The 17,750-nt window shown below is 36.8% G+C and overlaps 2 long non-coding RNA genes across 3 annotated transcripts; both read left to right on the top strand.

Moving 5' to 3' along the window:
• The first annotated feature begins 454 nt into the window (after positions 1 to 454).
• On the top strand, positions 455 to 7,021 carry LOC135295404 (uncharacterized). Of its 2 annotated transcripts, none has more exons than XR_010357481.1 (4): positions 455 to 618; positions 825 to 888; positions 2,735 to 2,894; positions 6,721 to 7,021. It is a non-coding gene; the product is annotated as an uncharacterized LOC135295404 (long non-coding RNA). The 2 variants fall into 2 exon arrangements; XR_010357482.1 differs by lacking the exon at positions 6,721 to 7,021 and adding an exon at positions 4,739 to 4,807.
• A 7,125-nt stretch (positions 7,022 to 14,146) lies between these two features.
• On the top strand, positions 14,147 to 16,220 carry LOC135295403 (uncharacterized). Its single transcript, XR_010357480.1, has 3 exons — positions 14,147 to 14,863; positions 15,630 to 15,734; positions 16,115 to 16,220. It is a non-coding gene; the product is annotated as an uncharacterized LOC135295403 (long non-coding RNA).
• The last annotated feature ends 1,530 nt before the right edge of the window (positions 16,221 to 17,750 follow it).

The raw sequence follows: 17,750 nt of genomic DNA, 5'->3' as shown, positions 1-17,750 counted from the left end.
GGGTTTTTTTGGTTGGATTCATAAAACTGTATCAGATGTAAATCAAACACTTTTTTTAAAGCTAGCATATCTTCAAGTTACATTTTGTGAAAACTCATTTTTTTCTTTTATTTCACAATGACATATCGTATCAAACTTTATTTATTTTTAGGTGGTTGAACCAGCAAATAAAGCACGAATGCTTTGCAGAGATCTGTAACCCAGTTATAAACTACTTTTTTGAACTACTTACAGTAGCTTTGCAGGATGATAACTATTTTTAATATGTTTATGGAGGTTTCACTAACCTGAAAAAATCCATTACATTTATTTCAAATATGAGCAAATTGTGTTAGTACTACATCTGTACTGGTAAATGTCAGAAATCTTTCTGCCCATGGTTCTGGCCCATGGTGAATTATGCTTTCTCATACTGCTCCTGGGGATGATATGGGAGTTTATGAAGAACATCTCTGATTCCCAGCAGGCAGCTTGGATAAGAAGGCCACCTTGTTACAGTGAATTGTGGGGTTTGGGTTTAAACATGGTCACCTGAGCTGTGTGATGCAGTTTGGCTGCAGTGCAAGTGAGTGCACCAGGGAGTATCTGATTTACTGATGGACCTGTGGCTTCACAGCAGTAAGTAGTTAGCACAAGCCAGAAAACAGAGAAGGAAAACATCCCTAAAATTATATTCATTCTTGTAGAAACACAGATGCATACACAGATGAATATGGTGGCAAGGTTATATACTTGGCCTCAGTGATTGTAACCAGACTTCCAGCTCGTTCTGTGGTAATAAGTGGGGTTTATTTGTGCATTTTTACTGCCATATCCCATTACAGGTGACAAAAGGACATTTTAGAAACCTAGGTGCCAAGCTGCACTACATGAAAACTTCTCCTAATGGTGAGTGCATTGGACTCCAAAAGCCCCTTCTTTCTGGAGTTTTATGTTCTTCAGTTTCAGTGGTTTTGTGAGGGGATACTTTTCAAGTCTGTCTAAATGCACTTTGGCTGTGATTCCTTCTTTCTCTTGCAGTCACGTGGAATTTTCTCTACACTGTTTAATCTTGGCCCAGTAGTTTCAATATCTATTTGAAATTCTCCTCATTTGAAATTTTCCAGCATCTTCAGTTAAGCTCCACATGGCTAGCAGACTTAACGAATGACCTCATTCATGTGCCAGACAGACAGGGTCTCTCACAAGCCCACCCAGTCTAAGTAATGACTTCCACTTCAGACAACAAATTGAACTCTTTGCCTTGCTTCTGTGCATACCTTTCAAGAGCAGTTATTGGGCTAAACATGTTCTTGTTACCTCTTTAAGATAGGAGGCAAAGGAGATTTAAACAGATTTTGTAGAATTAAATAATCCTACCCATGTTTACATATAGGTAGGTAGGTGAAAAGTACTTTTAAATTAACAAGCTTGTTATTGTTCATTGCATAAACAAAACCTGTGTGGGTTAGTGGGGAGCAGGAAGGAAGGAGTGAGATGTTGACTGAATTAAAAATTCTCCTGCTTGGAGCAGCTCCTGTCTCTGGATGTCTCCCACGCCTGTGTCCTCTGAGCCTGGAGCATCTCTCTTCTGTTACCTTGCCGCAGTCATTTTCACTCTGCTTACATAATGGTTTATGGTTACACAAATCTGTTCTGTCCAAAATATGTTAGATTAAGAAATATACCATAATTCTTTGGTGGGTGGTATATTCTGGATTCGTTCAGGCAGGAGGTATGACATTTTCAGTTTGAATACTGGTTTAATACAAAAGATCTTCCATCTCAAGCACAACCTGCAAAATCCATGATGTTATTGTGAGATGAAATACTATGCATTTCAGTGGGAATATGTCCTCTAGTAGGAAAAGAAAGTAAGCGAAAATCTGGCTTTGTTGTTAATTAGAATTAAAATGGTAAATAGCTCTTTGTCTTACTTTGACAACTCTGTTTAGAAAATGCAACCTCTGACTGGTGCACACAGATTATTTCTTTCTTTAGAAAAGGCTATTTTTAATGTTTTAGAAACTTACCACAACATGGGACTTTTTTGAGCTCTCTGGTGCTGGTGTTTCTCTTACTTCTGTTTGAATGAAATCAGAAGACCTTGGGTTCTTGTGTACAAATTGGGTTTGAAACTGAAGGGCAAAAGCATATATTAGGTCTTTGATTTTATACACGTGTCTTGTAACCACCTTTTCCCTTCATTTATTTTAAAGTCGTGCTCTTTTTTTTTTTTAATTTTTTTTTGGAAAGTTTGCTGAGCCAATTGCATGCCTTTCACAGGGATGGGCATTTACTTCCCAATTAGTCCCACTGAGCCAGCAGGACTATTTGCCTGAGAGCCCTCATCACCATGAAAAAACCCCAACCACCCAACACAAAACAATGAGATCACAATCTGGCCCTTTGCAATTAGCTCCACACTGTCAGGGTTTCACTTTCCTGCTTAAATCCCATAATGAGCAGCCATCAGAAGAGGAGGTAAATAAAGCTGTCATGCATATTGACAGTAATACAATATCACTGCTCATTTTTTGCCCCAAAGTTAAAATTGCAGAATTAGTGTGGCATATGATGTTCTCCCCTCTCCAGCAAAACACATACCAGTTGCAGTCTTTTAAAGTCTCCGATCATTTTGTTAGCACGACTGCCTACGTGAGCAAAAAAAACATGGAAACTGCATCCTACCACAGTTGACAAGATTTTTTATTTTCATGATTACTTCTCTGCCTTTTTTTTATTTTGCCTGCAGGCAAAGGTTGGCATACATGTCAAGAGAACATTCTCCAGCTGGGGCCTGCAGTATAGAGAATTGTATACTCCAGAGGGCTCATGGGACCTTAGGCAGATTATTATGGTAATATTGGAGACTGCTGTCCTTTCCCTCCCACAGCTGGGCCGCCTCTCTCATTGTAAGTATTGAAGCAATATGTTTTGCAAATTATACATTGGGAACAACAGGGACCTGGGAAAGTGAGGGAGAAAGAGAAACATGGCAAAATGTTGCTTTTAATATGATATTTTTCTTGTTCATCAAGCAAAAATAAATTAGAGCTTTAATTTTTTTTAATTAAATGAGGATCATATATTGGGAAAAACCAGCTATAATAGTAAAAAGTTAATATTGATTTTATTGAATGAGAGTTTTAAGAAAATATTGTTTATTATAGGGAAATTTCACACAGTAACCTGATACAAGAGAACTGGAGTAAGATTACATAATAGCTTTTATTACAGATTTCAGAAATCCTTTTGAGTCCAATGAAGCTGGATTAACAAAAACTGCACCAAAAAAATATCATTTTAATTAGTGCTAATGCGATCTCGTCATGGTCCAGCTGTTTCACACAGGATGAAATCTGTGTTGCTTCATTAGAAATTCACCCTCCAAAATAATGTCACTTCTGATTTTAACATTTCTTATTGATGTATATTTTAATAAAATAACCAAATGATTTGGTGACTACGGTCATAAGGCAACTGAGTTTTTAAATAAAAAAGAGTTTAAAACATTACTGGTAGATAAGAAAATATTTGATTTTTTGACCTTTTTCTGAAATATTACTCTAAAAATCAGATTAAAGTTTTTATGGTTGCATTTTAAAGATGATTTTTGTATTTATAAAACTAATAATAAAAATAAATATTGCTAACTTGTTAACAAGTTGAAATTATGTCTTACATGGACCAGATGATTTTCCTTAAAGACTCGGTTTTGTCTCTTTTTAAAGTAATATGGTCTTCAAATCACGGTCTTTAACCAATATTCTGTTAACCAATAATAACTTTAGATTTAGATCTTTGTTCATTTTTGACAACACTATTTCACAACTCAATTCCATTTGGAGCTAACTTCAATTTGAATCTAAATTATTTTCAAGTTACTGAAACTTACTGCTTCATTTATATATGAAGCTGTAGTATATTGCCTTTTATACCTGCCTGAATTCTACATTAAAAATAATCAAATGTAGAAAACCTCAGTACTCACAGCTCATTCTTCTCTATTATATTTATATACTTTAATACAGTGGAGACCTCTTACATATACCATTGTAGAAAAAGTCATTTATATTTTAATAACTTTATTCCTTTTCCCTATGTTACTTAAAATATTTCTTTATGCACTATTTGTGATAATATATTTATCAGCTCTCTAATTTACCTTAGACTTTGCTAATGTGTTCAAGGATTATGACTTGTTCTTGTATTTTTTCTTAAACATTGTACAATTTCTTTTCTTATTCTTAGATAGTGATTTTATATTAAACACTTTGTATGTGGAAACAGTTTGCAGTCTGGTGGCAATTGTTGTAAATTAAAGTTGGATTAATCTATACCAGGGGTGGATTTTTAATTATAATTTTCAATTATTATAATAATAGAAGAGGTTACTAAAGAAAGCAGCACGAGGACTGTGTTGCACTGTATTGGTTGCTTGCCTTGTAGAGTCTTAAAAAGCCCCTGATGATACCATGACAGCATTTCTCTCCTCTGTAGTCTAAAACAGCAATAAAAAAGCCAGCCTTAGCAAAGAGGGAAGAGTCTCCAAATACCGAGTTAGTTCTCTGTGTCTCTGGGAACCAGACACTTGCTACTCCTGAGCTTATACAAGTACTTGTATTTCACAACATTTGGTGCAAGGTTGTGTGCAGTAGGATGAAGTGAAAAGGAAATTCTAAGGGTAAATGGATGTTGTTTTGCAGGATAGAGAATTCAGTGCATTGATGCATTTTCTCTTTGGTTCTTTTGATAGTCAAAGGACTCCCAAACCTGAGTGAGCTACCTTCCACATTTCCTTCTTCTTCCTACCCTGCATTCCTCCTTCCAGGTAGCACATACTAACTCCCACTTTTCTGGATTATGGTAACTCAGTGTTTGAGGTGTATTGCTCCTGAAAATTGCAGCCTTCTCTTTTTTCTTCATTATATTTGTGTTGGGTAGCTTTCCCCAATATACTTGAGGTTTCTCAGCTGTTCATGCTTTCAGCATTGTTAATGATAGACTGGATTTTGCAACCCAATGTACACAGTTTGCCTAACACCTTCCTAACAGAGAATATTTCTGCATTTGTCTTGTGATCAAGGTGTGACATTTAAAAGAACAATCCAAATTATCTTGCTTATTCCTATCTTGTTTGTGGTGAAAAATCCCAGTGAAATTAAGAATTGGAGAAATTTTGCTTTTCTTCATTGGAATTAGTGTCTAAGGCGAAATCTCCACTGCCTGTGCACACTTGTTGGATAGAATACAGGGACTTTGATATTGTAAAGAGTTGCTCTGAAAAGACAAAATGGAAATAATTACTTTAAGGATAATATTAAACTGTGTTGCGGAGTGAAGGAAATCCTGCATATTTTAGCAGATCCCATGATTTAAACATATTGAAAAATTAATTGGTGTGTAACTCTTGTTGAAGTGTCAAGACTTAACCAATATAAAATGAGAAATTCCTCTACATAATACCAAACTCCTGATTTGTGTTTTCATCCAGGATTTAAGGGGTGAAACCCCAACTCACTTCAGGTGAACAGGATTTTTCCTTCATGTATTTGTCTCAATGACAAGACTTGGTGAATCCTCTGGGGAAGTTCACTAGGCAGTGATGGATACACATGCTTTTCTGCTCATGGTGTCCAGTGCATGTTCAGTATTTGTTGCATCTACCTTTTCCCTTGAATTTTCTGGTCTTTATTGGCAACCAGGACTGAGATATGATAGGGAAGACTCATCATAATACAAAGGTTTTGGTGTGGAATACATGCATGTATTTTACAGTGATATTTTTATTCTTATAGAGCTAAATAACCCCAAATCAACTCTGTGTTGATTTGGGATTATTTAGCTGTATAAGACTGGTTATTTAACTGTCCAGACTTTTAATCTCTTAAGAAATTTGAGTTATCTAATTATGAGTATTATTAGCATTAGTTAGAGTTATCTAACGTATTAGCATGAGAGAAGTTGGAGGAACACAAAAGCTTTGACAGAAGATGTTGAAATGTCATCATCATCATCAAAATGTGAAGGGACTCCCTCTGTTGTCACATGCACTTTTTCTCTGAAATCTGCTTCTTTAGTCCTCAAACTCATTCTAAGAAAACTTTGGTCACTTTTGTTTGATAAGATTCACAGCCTTACTGATTTATAAAAATGATATTTGATTGGAATTGCTCTTTCTTGTATTTGAAGGAAAATTATTGGATAATCCAAAGTGTGTTATGTGGTCAAATTTTTAGCAGAATTTCTTATGTATTTAGTGATTTTGTGATGAAATTTCCAGCTACTTTTACATGCAATATTTTTTAAGACAGAAAGCGTGGCAGGGTTCATCTCATCTGATTTTAAGGGGAAAAAAAACAACATAAAAAACTTATTCTGAGTTTTAAGAAATCTTAATTTAGAAAAAAAGAAGACCAAAAAGCAACTTGAACCCTTTTAATGGGTGTTGCTTCTGATAGAATGTGGCTTCAATTTTATTGACTTTTAGTTGCCAGTAAAAGGGTTGATCATATTTCTGTTTCTTTGTGATGGTTACTTCATTAATTATATTTAAAATGTACATCTGAAAGCTGTTGTTACCCTTTTATGTTTTGAAAGTGGGTTCTAGTAGCCTATCTTCTTTAACCAATAGTCTATATTAAGGACTTCATCCACAAATATGAAGACCTACTAAATTATACATGAAAATGCTGCTGTAGGTATTTTCCTTAATTCTTTTTTTTTTTTTTTTAATAGATTGGAGCCTCCACTGGAATATATTTGAGGGATTTTCAGTATGGTAAAAAGTCTGGAAACTGCTGCTGTAGAAAACCACATTCTTTAGATATTAATCTTTAAACTAAGACAGGCCCATCTGTGTGCACCACTAAATCGGAATTGGGAGATATAACTCAAGGGTAGGCCTCATGATACTGCTGCAAAGTGTAAATTTCTCTTGTTTCCACATTGTGAAAACAACATTTTGAACATTAAAGGAAAAAAAGTGCTTTGTTCTGTTGAAAGTCCAAAACTTCACAGGCACTAAATAAAATTGAAGTAAAAATACTGAGTTTGAAGAGCTTAATAATTTTAACATTCCATCTATAGTCTTTTAAATAATATTTAGGATGAAATACATGCTAATTCTAATATATTTGTCCATGTGAAAATACATAAAATTACATTTGTGGATATTCACTTACTATAGTGAGGCATTTTATTTATAGTAAGTGAATAGTCACTTGTTAGAAGTCTTGCATTCCTGGACAAAGGAAATATAATGTTCTGAGGACAGTTCATCTCAGTCATCTTCGACATGTACTTTAGTAAGGAATGAATATCCTCTGAAGGTGCTTGTATTTCTCCACTGATAATAGACCAAAGCCTGGAAAAGCATCTTAGACTAAACAATGTTTTAGGAGAGATTCTAGTCTGTTGCTATGGGCTCAAGTTGGTCATGCATCTATAGGTGCCTTTGACCATTGTAAGCGCCCTAAATATCTCACACCTGTACATGGGGCTGGCAGATACCACACAGGAGTCATGGGAGACTGGTGACTCTCTGTAGCAGCAGCAGAAGTGCAGGTGGAGTGCCCTGGGGTATCCCAAATAGCTTCAGGTGCCTGTGGAGGGTAGCTAAATCAAACTAAAGGGATCATCTCAATTTTAGTGATGTAAACTGGTGACTGATGTCCTGAACAAATAAAGGTACTTTCTGAAATTCTGGAAGCACCAGTACTGTTGCTCACCAGTTTTTCAAGTTACTCTTTCCTGGCATGCAATATTTAGGGTCCTATAAGTAATTCTAAATATGTAAGTGCCACCCCATATTCCCTATCATCTCCAGCTTGTGCCAGCAGCAATGACTGCAGGATCTGCATGCAATCTTATGTGCAATGTCTCTTACCTGAAAATTGGCAACATAACCAACACAACAATGGTACAACAACACTACAACACCTCTGTAAGGCTATGAAGCATATTTGGGTAAGCACTTGTTTAGAACCCAAAATCTATCCAAGAACAGATCTTGTTAAAGTTTCTTGCATGGTCTTTAGCATAATTTTACTGATGCTGGATCTGAGTTAATGATGCTTCATAAGAAGTGCTGACCGTTAACTTGTTCTGAAAAAATTTGAAACTGCTCTGTATCAGTCTATGTTGTAATTGCAGAAGAAAGTGAATTCTTGTTTTCTGCTTCTGAGGCTTGGGGGTCTTGGAGGCAAACTGGAAAGCAACTTTCACAGTGCATCTGCCAGCAATATTCTGGAAATCACAAACAGAGACATAAGATCTTAATCATGGATAATGAGCAAATCTTCATGTTGTGTGGAGTCTTCTGACTAGCAGATTGTTTTGCAAGACCTTATGTTTGGTGAGTGTCAGAAATAGTGGACATGTTCAGCTTTGCTCACCTATCATTACTGTGAGGATGTATTTAAACATCTCTGTGTTCAAATTTGTAGCTTTAATTTACATCCATGTTGCATTTCATTATGGATGCAACAATAACTGAGGAAACAGAAAGGAAACTGTGAAGAGGCCATGCTTCTTGGTAGCAGCCTAGGAATTAAGATGACAGCATTAATTATTTACACTGTAAAGCATCTTCATTGGCAGGTGGTGGTGTGAGGAAAGGGGGGAGGTCAAAAAACACATCTACTTATATTCTTATGGTGAAAAAGCAGAAAAAATAAGAAGCAAGCAATTAACCATTGCATGTATTTGAAATCAAGGAATGGAGTTGCAAATTGGTTACTGCAGTTTGCTTGTCCCACGCATAAGAAAGTACTGTGATCCTAAATCTAAAATGGTTGTTTGAGGACAACTTTTAAGACAAAATAAAAAAATAAAAAGGCCTAATAAGGACCTCCAGGGAGCAGCTTAGTGTTTAATAGATAGAAAACACAGGACGTCACTGGAGGTGGCTGGACTTCCACAGATTGGTTTCATCCTTTGAACACTGACAGCCATAATCTTTCAAGCAGGATGGAACAATGCCATGAAGATGGATTCTTCAAACAGTCCTGTGAAATAATGGTGAAAATACATATGGATAATACATTCCATCTGTTATTACAGCTTTTGTTTCTTTGTTTGGAAGAGAGCCTCTGCTTTGTATGACTTGAAAATAAGACAATGAAAATATATTTTTAAGGTATTTCAGTACTAGTGATAGATAGAAAATGTCATGTAATGAAACTATAGGCTGTCAGTGCTATTGCAAACATTGCATTTCAGGAGAATAATTATATTGTTATAAGTTGTTTGGGAATAACATCAAATTTAAGGAATAACCATGAAGAATAGAAATACTTCAGAATATTCTTATTTGCACTTTGTATCACAATAGTGTCTAGTGGTTCCAGCTGGAAGGCACCATATCATACCAAATGTGGAATAATATGGACAAAAGATAATCTCTTCCCAGAAAACTTAGTTTTAAAGCAGATAGGCTAGAAATTGGTGGGAAGACAGGCTGCAGCTTGTCTGGGGTCACACAGCAGCAATTCCTTCATTGCTGGTCTAGTCAAGCATTCATAAAATTACATTGCCAACAAGTTGAATGTATCTGAGTTGTTCCAGTCTCAGCATTGTGTGCAATGATCTCTCAATAGCTTTTGACCTGAAAAAGTGCTAGTCTTTCCCTTAATGACAGAGGAAATGGCTGTTGAATTATGTAATAGTTATTTTTAGAGTCATAGGTTGGCTTGGGTTGAAAAGGACAATCCCAATGACTTGGGATTTAAGGACTGTCTAGTCTAAACTCCTGATCACTCTTATGCTTGTCCCCTGGCAGGGATGTCTTTCACTAGATCAGGTTGCTCAAAGCCCCATCCAACCTGGCCTTGAACATTTCCAATGGTGGCCATATACAACTGCTCTGGACAATTTGTTCCAGAGTCTCACCAATATAATCCTAAAAAATTTCTTCTAACTTCTTTCAATTAAAACTGTTGTTGCTTGTCCTGTTACAACAGACCTTAGTAAAACGTCTTTCTCTATCTAAGTCCCTTTAAGTTTTGAAAGACCTTATTTGAGGTCTTCCCAGAGCCTTCTCTTCTCCAGGGTGAACAACCCCAACTGTCTTTATAGGAGGGGTGCTCCAGCCCTTTGATCATTTTTGTGGCCCTGGCCTTCTTCCAGACCTGCTCAAATAGGCCCATGTCTTTCTTGTGCTGGAAACCCTGAGGCTGAATGCCCCTCTCCTGGTGAGGTTTCACAAGGCTGGAGAAGAGGGGCAGAATCTCCTCCCTTGACCCACTGGCTACACTACTTCTGAAGCATCCCAGGACATGGTTGGTTGCCTTTCTGGGCTGCAAGTGCACATTGCTGGCTGGTGTCAAGCTTCTGCCTCTCCAGAGAGCGATCTGTAGTACTCTAAGCCAGGTCTTCGTGTTGGGTGTCCACAGCGAGGAGCTGGCAGTGATGTTTTTTCTGAGAATACACCAGAAGTTGCCTTCAGTGTCAGACAGAGCCAGTTCTACCTGGCCAAAGCTGAGCTTATCAGTTGATGGTGCTTCTGTGATAACATATTTAAGAAAGGGTAAAAAAATGCTGCAGAACAGCAACTGTGAGACAGGAGTGAGAAAACATGAAACAACTCTGCAGACACCAAGGATTAGGGGAAGGAGGTGCTCTGTGGTGGGGCGGATGTCCCCTGCAGCCCACAGAGAGAGCCATGGTGGACCAGATACCAAACTGCAGCGTATGATGGCCCTGGGCCAGAGCAAACTCTTGGCAGGAACTGCCCCTCATGGAGAGGAGCCCAGGCAGGAGGAGGCTTTCTGGCAGGACCTGTGCCTTGTTTGAGGGACCCATAGTGGAGCAGTGTGTTCTTGAAGTACTGCACCTCATGTAAAGAACTCAGACTGGAGCAGTCCTCAAAGTACTGTGGCCTAAAGGAAGGACCCAAGCTGGAGCAGAGGATCAGAGAGAGGAAGGGGCAGAAAAGAGAAGCTGTAATGGACTGAGTACAACACCCTCTTCCCCATTGCCTTGTACTACTTGGAGTGGGTGGAGCAGAGCAGTTGGGAATGAAGATGAAAACTTAAGCCTGGGAAGAAGAGGGAGGAGCAGGATGGATTCTTTTTTCATCTTCCAACTCAATTTTTATTTTAATTTTCCCTAGTTGAGTCTGTAATGTCCATTATAGTGATTCTCCTGTCTTTATTTCAACCCATGAGGTTCTCATACTATTTTCTCATTCATTTTGTGGAGGAGGGCCGTGGAATGAACAGGAATGGGTGAATTGGCTGACCAAAGTACACTTACTACAGTGTTGAAGACACCAGTGCAGTTAGAACAGGAAATCACATTCCCTTTTTATGATGTCCATCTGTCCACCATAGTACTCAGGTGTTATGTAAAATCAGATGGTATGTAAAATGTTTTATGAGGTGTTTCTAATTTATTAAGCTCACCTGAGACATGAAAAATAGCTTAATAAATTTCTTTAAATATATTTTGAAAACTCTTCCCCTTGGCGCACAATTGGAAATGTATATGTTCATGCATTCGTATGTCTGAATTTAACCTATGTCCTTATCAATGTCATCTACAAATGTGCATCCTCATCTGCAGACACACCTATAAAGAAATCTTCCACTTTCATGTAGAAGTTAACAGTTATGCAGATGTTAACCTGCAGATGTTAACCAGAACAAGCAAAGCATTTTCTTGTTTCAAGAAAAGCTCAGCTCATGAGTATTCTGGGCATTATTTACTCAGGCTTCAGTTATATTGACCTCTTCTCCATTTGAATAAGGTTCTATTCCATAGAAACTACTGCAGGTACCATCAAACTGTGCAGTGTACAGATTCTGTAGCAACCCATAAATGCCATGTTTTCTAAGAAGTAGCCTTACTTAATTTCTATTTTTTTCCAGTTGTACTGTTTTTGCACAATTACCTACATTTCAAAATAAATTTTCAAAATAATTTGTCCATAGCATAAGCCACTTTCTTAGTGGCAAAGTAATAAATAGCTTTTCCGTTTTATCATCCTGGTAAAAAATGGTATAATATTGTCTCATTTTGCAAATGAAAATTAATGGCCCATTACTCATAGTCAGTTTTATAGTCACCCACTGCCTATCTTTAGAGGTGAGTGAGTGAGTTCTAAGGAAAAAAGTTTTATGTCTTTTTCACTCCCTTGGGAGCTGGAAGGTGACTTTTCCCTCTCTGTGGCAGGGGATGCTCAGTAGTTCCAGTTGTGTTTCCCTTCCATTCCACTGATGTTGTGCAGATTGAGGTGTTTGCACTTTTAGTTTTATCCAGTCAAAAACATTTTCACCACTAAACTGAACAGGGCCAAATTTCAGTCTCCAGTACCAGCGTCCTCTGAGCCCTGCAATTAGCCATCAATTGATACTTGTGACTTTGAAGCTGTGCAAACTAGCCCTCTACGAACTAGCCCTCTGCCAGATGATGACTGAGTGTTGTCCAGAAGACAGACTTAGGAATGGTTACTAGTAGGTGTTTTGGAAGGAAGAAAAAGATGCATTTTGGAATACAGGTACTCACTCTGCTCTACCATGTCAATCATGGCCTTGATTTTCTAGTGTAAGTATAACCTTAGCCAAGTATACTCCCCAGTGCTAGGCCGAGGTTGTCAGTGATCTATTCCAACACTTCTGATACCTGCCTCAAAAAGGGAAAATGAATATTGTATCAGTCTTCTTCCTGGGAATGATGTAATCCCATTATAGCAAGTGATTGACTCTCCATCTAAAATATTTTGAATGAACGGTGCTAAGAAAATTTTGTCAAAGAAAGGGACTGTAGCATAAAACAGAGAAGAGAGTCCAAAACACATAGTGGCCAGTAAATTCAATAATTTACAAGCCTGAGTTCCTACCATCCAAGTCAGGGTGCAAAGGAAATTCAGCATTCAACAGGTATTTGAGATGATTGCTATTTTGTACAAAGAAGACTGAATTACCTACCTTAGGAGATTTTTTTTAAACAACTGTAAACTATTTATCTACATCCTGACTGAATCACATGCTAGGAATCAGCCCAAGCCTTATGAAAATGTTAGATACTTTTACCTTTAAAGAGCAGGATTATATCTTCAAACAAAGGCACCTCTCTTCTGCCTTCTGTGCACAATCTGCATATTTTAGAATTTTTTACCACAAACCAATTTTTTCTTCCTCAAGGAAGGTGACACCTTTTATTTTTACCTCCTCAATAGGTGACACCTTTTATTTTTACCTCCTGTTCGTAATGAAATATATGTCATAAAATGTTAACAGACTCACAATGCAATATTCTGTAGACCTGCCATTCATATTAGCTACAGGACAATTTATTACCTGGAATAAGAAAGTCGTATCTGCAAAAACCATGTATGACTAGGTCAATAAGGTATGGAAAATTAATTTAAATCTCTTAACTATGTCAATTTTCAGTAGATAGGAAGATCAAATTGCTAAACAATTTTGTATTTTGTGTGTCAGATGCCTGTCTAAATAACAAGACAGAATTAGGTAGAATAACTTTATTTCAGAAATCATGAAGAGAACTAAAAAGAAATGAATGTTGAAGTGTAGCAGGAAGACTGGAATTAGAGTTGGAGAAATTAAAGAAGATAGAATTTCTAACATAAATATGTTGAAACAAGAGGGGAAATGGAAGAAAAATAATAACGAGATTCATAAGGTAAGTAGAGTAGAAGCAAGAAAACAGACTATAGCAATTTTCTTAATGCTATTAACCAAACCAGTGAATGATTATGTGAATTGATCTGGGAGATAACTAATGTCATGGAATTATAGAATGGTGTGGTTGAAGGGGAAGTACCTTAAAAATAATCTAATTCTAAACACTTGACATGGGCATTTCCCCACTTCCACTGGAGAAGTGACAGAATAATTTTAAATTGGAGAGCAGAAAAAAAAAGAGGAAAGTTCTTTTTTCTTCCTAAAGGATAGGAAGAAATGTGAGGTAAAAGAATTTAGAGGGATACTCTTCAGGAAGGAAGAGGGATACTTTAAGGAGATGTAATTTAAATGACGCAGACATGCTGAACATGTGAAAGAGTCAAGATCCTTAAGTCAGAAATTATTCTATGAAATGCAATTCTCTGTACATTGTAACTGCTATCTGAGTATGAAGTGTGAAGCTGGCTAAGAAATCTAAAACTGGGGTATTTTCTTCAGTCATTGTGGATGATGTAGCTGCTGCACCACTGGTACAGTTACCAGTTTCTATTCTGCAGTGCACTGCTAATCATTCCATGCTTGGTTGGCAGTCTGAACGAACCAGCTGCCAAAGAGACATCTTTGCATTCCCTGTGCTTCCTGTGCAATGGCAGAGAGGGGAGTTTCTCCAGTGCAGGAGCTATTTAACCCAAGCACTCTCAGTTCTGCTAAACTTTGGATAAAACAAATTGAGAGCTAGGAATAAGAAGCTGAGGTTGTTAAATATGCTAGCAGTTGTGTTAAGAGCCATTTCCTCAGCTGGCTTTTAAACATTTTTAAAGGGAGGCATAAAAAAGAGCTTGTTTTTACTGCCATCAGGTGTGCAAGAATGCAAATATAGGCTGTTCTCACCTGCAACCTAGCAAAGGCAATGGCACAGTTCCCTTTGCTCCCGGGGCATCTTGGCCAAGGCCCGTTGACTCATCTGGTATGCTTTGTCCATGTGTTATATACCTGCCTTCTCCTCAGGAAATCCTACAGAAATAGGTGGGCAAAGCTTAATAATCCTAATAAATACCTGCTGCATCCCATACATGCTGTATAACAGAGAAATGTGTTTCCTTTTTCATTCCCATGCTCTAGTAGTCCATGGGTGAAATATGAAAATAGTGGAAAGGATGAAAGGATGACCACACATTTGTGAAATTAATTTGTTCCAATGGCGCTGAACTTTTCTGGGTGACACTGACAAGGTAATACCTGAGAAAGAAAACAGTGAAGGTATAGCTTCGTAAAGGAGTGTGAAACATCATGCCAAGTCCAGAACTGGTAACTGCACTTCTTCCAGTGCAAGATATCCAACTTTGGAGAGTGCCTTGTGTTCCCAAGCTTCCAAAAGCTCAGGGTGATGGCATCCCTTAAATTTGATGTTATGATTGAATGTATTTCACCGTATTATCTGTGTAAGTCCTAAGATTGCTGAATCTTGTCTAAATAACATAAAAGAGCAGTGATATTAGTGTAGGTGAGGCATCTCTCGTGCATGTTTCCAGTGACACACAATAAAAAAGCTTGATAAATTAGAAGCCTTTGTGAACTAACCATAAAAAATACTGATGCCTATATATTTATTAAAAGATCTAAATATATTTAAACAGATTGTTTTTGTGAGAATAACATTTGACAAAGTACACATACCTCCTAAACAATTCTATTCTGTAGATGATGGAGAAAAAATAATTGTTTCTATAAACTATATAAATCTGTTCTTGTGCCAAAGCTACAGAAGACAAATCTTTATTCAAATATGTAGTGAAATAATAAACCTGTTTAAGAGATAAATTTAATGGGGTTTTGGTGACTATATATTTTCAATAATTGTTTATATTTTTATTTTAGTAGCAGTTTTACAAAAAAGAAGTTTGTCCCTTGAAAAAATCTTATTAATTCTGGCAATGGAGTAAAGAATTACAGTAGCATTCCTTGTGGAACTGTTCTTCATATTTGTTTTTGTTTCAGAATCAAGAACAACACAGCATGAAATTAGGCAGCAAGGACCATGAGCAGCAAAAGAGAGGGAAGAACTATTTAATTTGATCCAGGCATAAATTTCTAGAAGTAATGGTAAAAATCATACCATTTGCTGGCTTTTGCAAAAAGAGAACCAGGGCAATCCTATTATGTTATCTTTGTACTGCATCGAACATAACAGCTTGATTAATAGCTGACTCTTGTAGGCACAGTCACAATGCAATTAAACATGAAACATCTTATTATTAACTTTCAAAAATAATTAGCCACCTTAGTCCCAGTTTGAAAAAATTACTTTAGTAGTTGGACAGTAAAACATTAATTCTGTAACTCGTGTTCTCTGAACCACCACATGCTCAGTGTGTGAAAAAATATCACAGTCTGTAAATTCTGGCTGTTTAGAATCCTATCTGGTTAGGTGTTTTATGGTGCCTAAAGTAGATTGTTCTGGACTGACAACTGCTTTCTTTCAGGAGCCTTGCTGGACTCGGGGTAGAAGCAGCGTTCTTTGTTCCCTCTGCAGACAGCAGGAAAGAGTAGAAACCAACAGCAGCCAGGCTTTTAGATAACAAAGAGTGTGCATCATCATTTGAAGGTAAATATTAATATGTTCTTCCTGTATAGGATACAAAACTGAAATGTGCTAATCAAAAGCACCTGCCAGCAGATGACCTCCCTTCTTCTACCTCTCTTCTTTCTATGTGTGAAAGCACATATCAAATCATGTTATAAATCAGTAAACTTATGGATTTTTATCTCATCACCAAACCTAGCACTAAATGTCATATATATTTTTTCTCTAAGTATTAAAAACAGTATTTATCTGAGCAATATGCAGTCTGAGGTTTTGATTTTTATTTTTTTAATGTTTGTCCTGGAGTGGAAATTATCAAGATAATGCTTCTCTGGCTAGTATGGAAAGAGACTTGAGACAATCCATATGCTAATATGCATATGGAAAACAACAGCATTAGGAATTGAAATGAGCAGAGATTCAACAAACTTGCAGTCCTCCAAATATTTCATGCAGGAAGCTTCCTCAAAGTCAATTGGCACTTCATAGGCAAGGAAGCAAAAGACTGTTCCTTGAAATTACAAATGCAGTTGATTAATGCCATTGATTTTTGATTTAAACTGATTCAGTAACTTGTGAGAAAAATGAATTGCTTCCTTGGTGTTACTTTCATGCATAATGCTGTAGATAGCAAGATATCTGAGTAATAGGCACCAGAAACAGATATCACTGATGGCATAATTATGCATTTACTGTAGTTTCAGATTTATCAGCCTATAAAATACATGGATTACTGCATGTTCCACAGTGTTAACGCAGTTAGGGCAATTTGATTTCATCTAAACATATTAAAATCAATGCTTAGTGTTTGGTTTAATTTCAAGCATAAATACTACCCAGGGTTCTCAAGATGTGGAAAGCAGTTTCTTAGTGAAATGCATATTTCATAGTGTGTGTCACTTATCCATTATTTGGCTGCAAAGAGATGTATCAATTGAAAAAGCTGGTAATGAACCACAAGTCACTCAATGAAGCATCAAATAATGGTAAATGAGAATTTTTTGCTGTCAATTCAAATTCAATCAAAAGCAGCTCACTTTATTATTTTGTACAAAGTTGTGAAACAGCATTTTGAAATTTATTCTCTTTCCTATGACCTTTACTGTTATTTTTTTCTTTTAAAATGTAAATTATTGTAAATGCACCTTCTAGTTTCAGGAGTATTTAACTGACTACTACTTTCTAGCTACATCTGAAGATTTTTTTTTTAAATGCAAATGCTTAATATCTTCCATGGCTTTTAGAGCAAGTTCTATCTATTGCAGATCTTTCCTGTTCTGATGTTTGTTATTTCCACAACAACTATATTTTTCTCTCCCTGGTGTTTCTAATTATCCTTCTGGTAATCTCCATGCCTTTCTTCTGTTTTTATCATTTTCAGCTCTTACATGCCATTGACCAATCTTGCCTTCCATCTTTTGTGTCACTATCAATGCATGTACTTACCCATCTGCTCCTGGAAACAGTTACAATAACATATTTTTGCCTGCTCAAATATTTCCCACACATAAAAAGCATCTTATAAGTTCCTCATC

The sequence above is a fragment of the Passer domesticus genome, chromosome 2, assembly GCF_036417665.1.
Source record: "Passer domesticus isolate bPasDom1 chromosome 2, bPasDom1.hap1, whole genome shotgun sequence".
NCBI lineage: Eukaryota > Metazoa > Chordata > Aves > Passeriformes > Passeridae > Passer > Passer domesticus.
The sequence above is the reverse complement of the archived record's forward strand: the minus strand, read 5'-3'. Positions and strand labels throughout refer to the sequence as shown.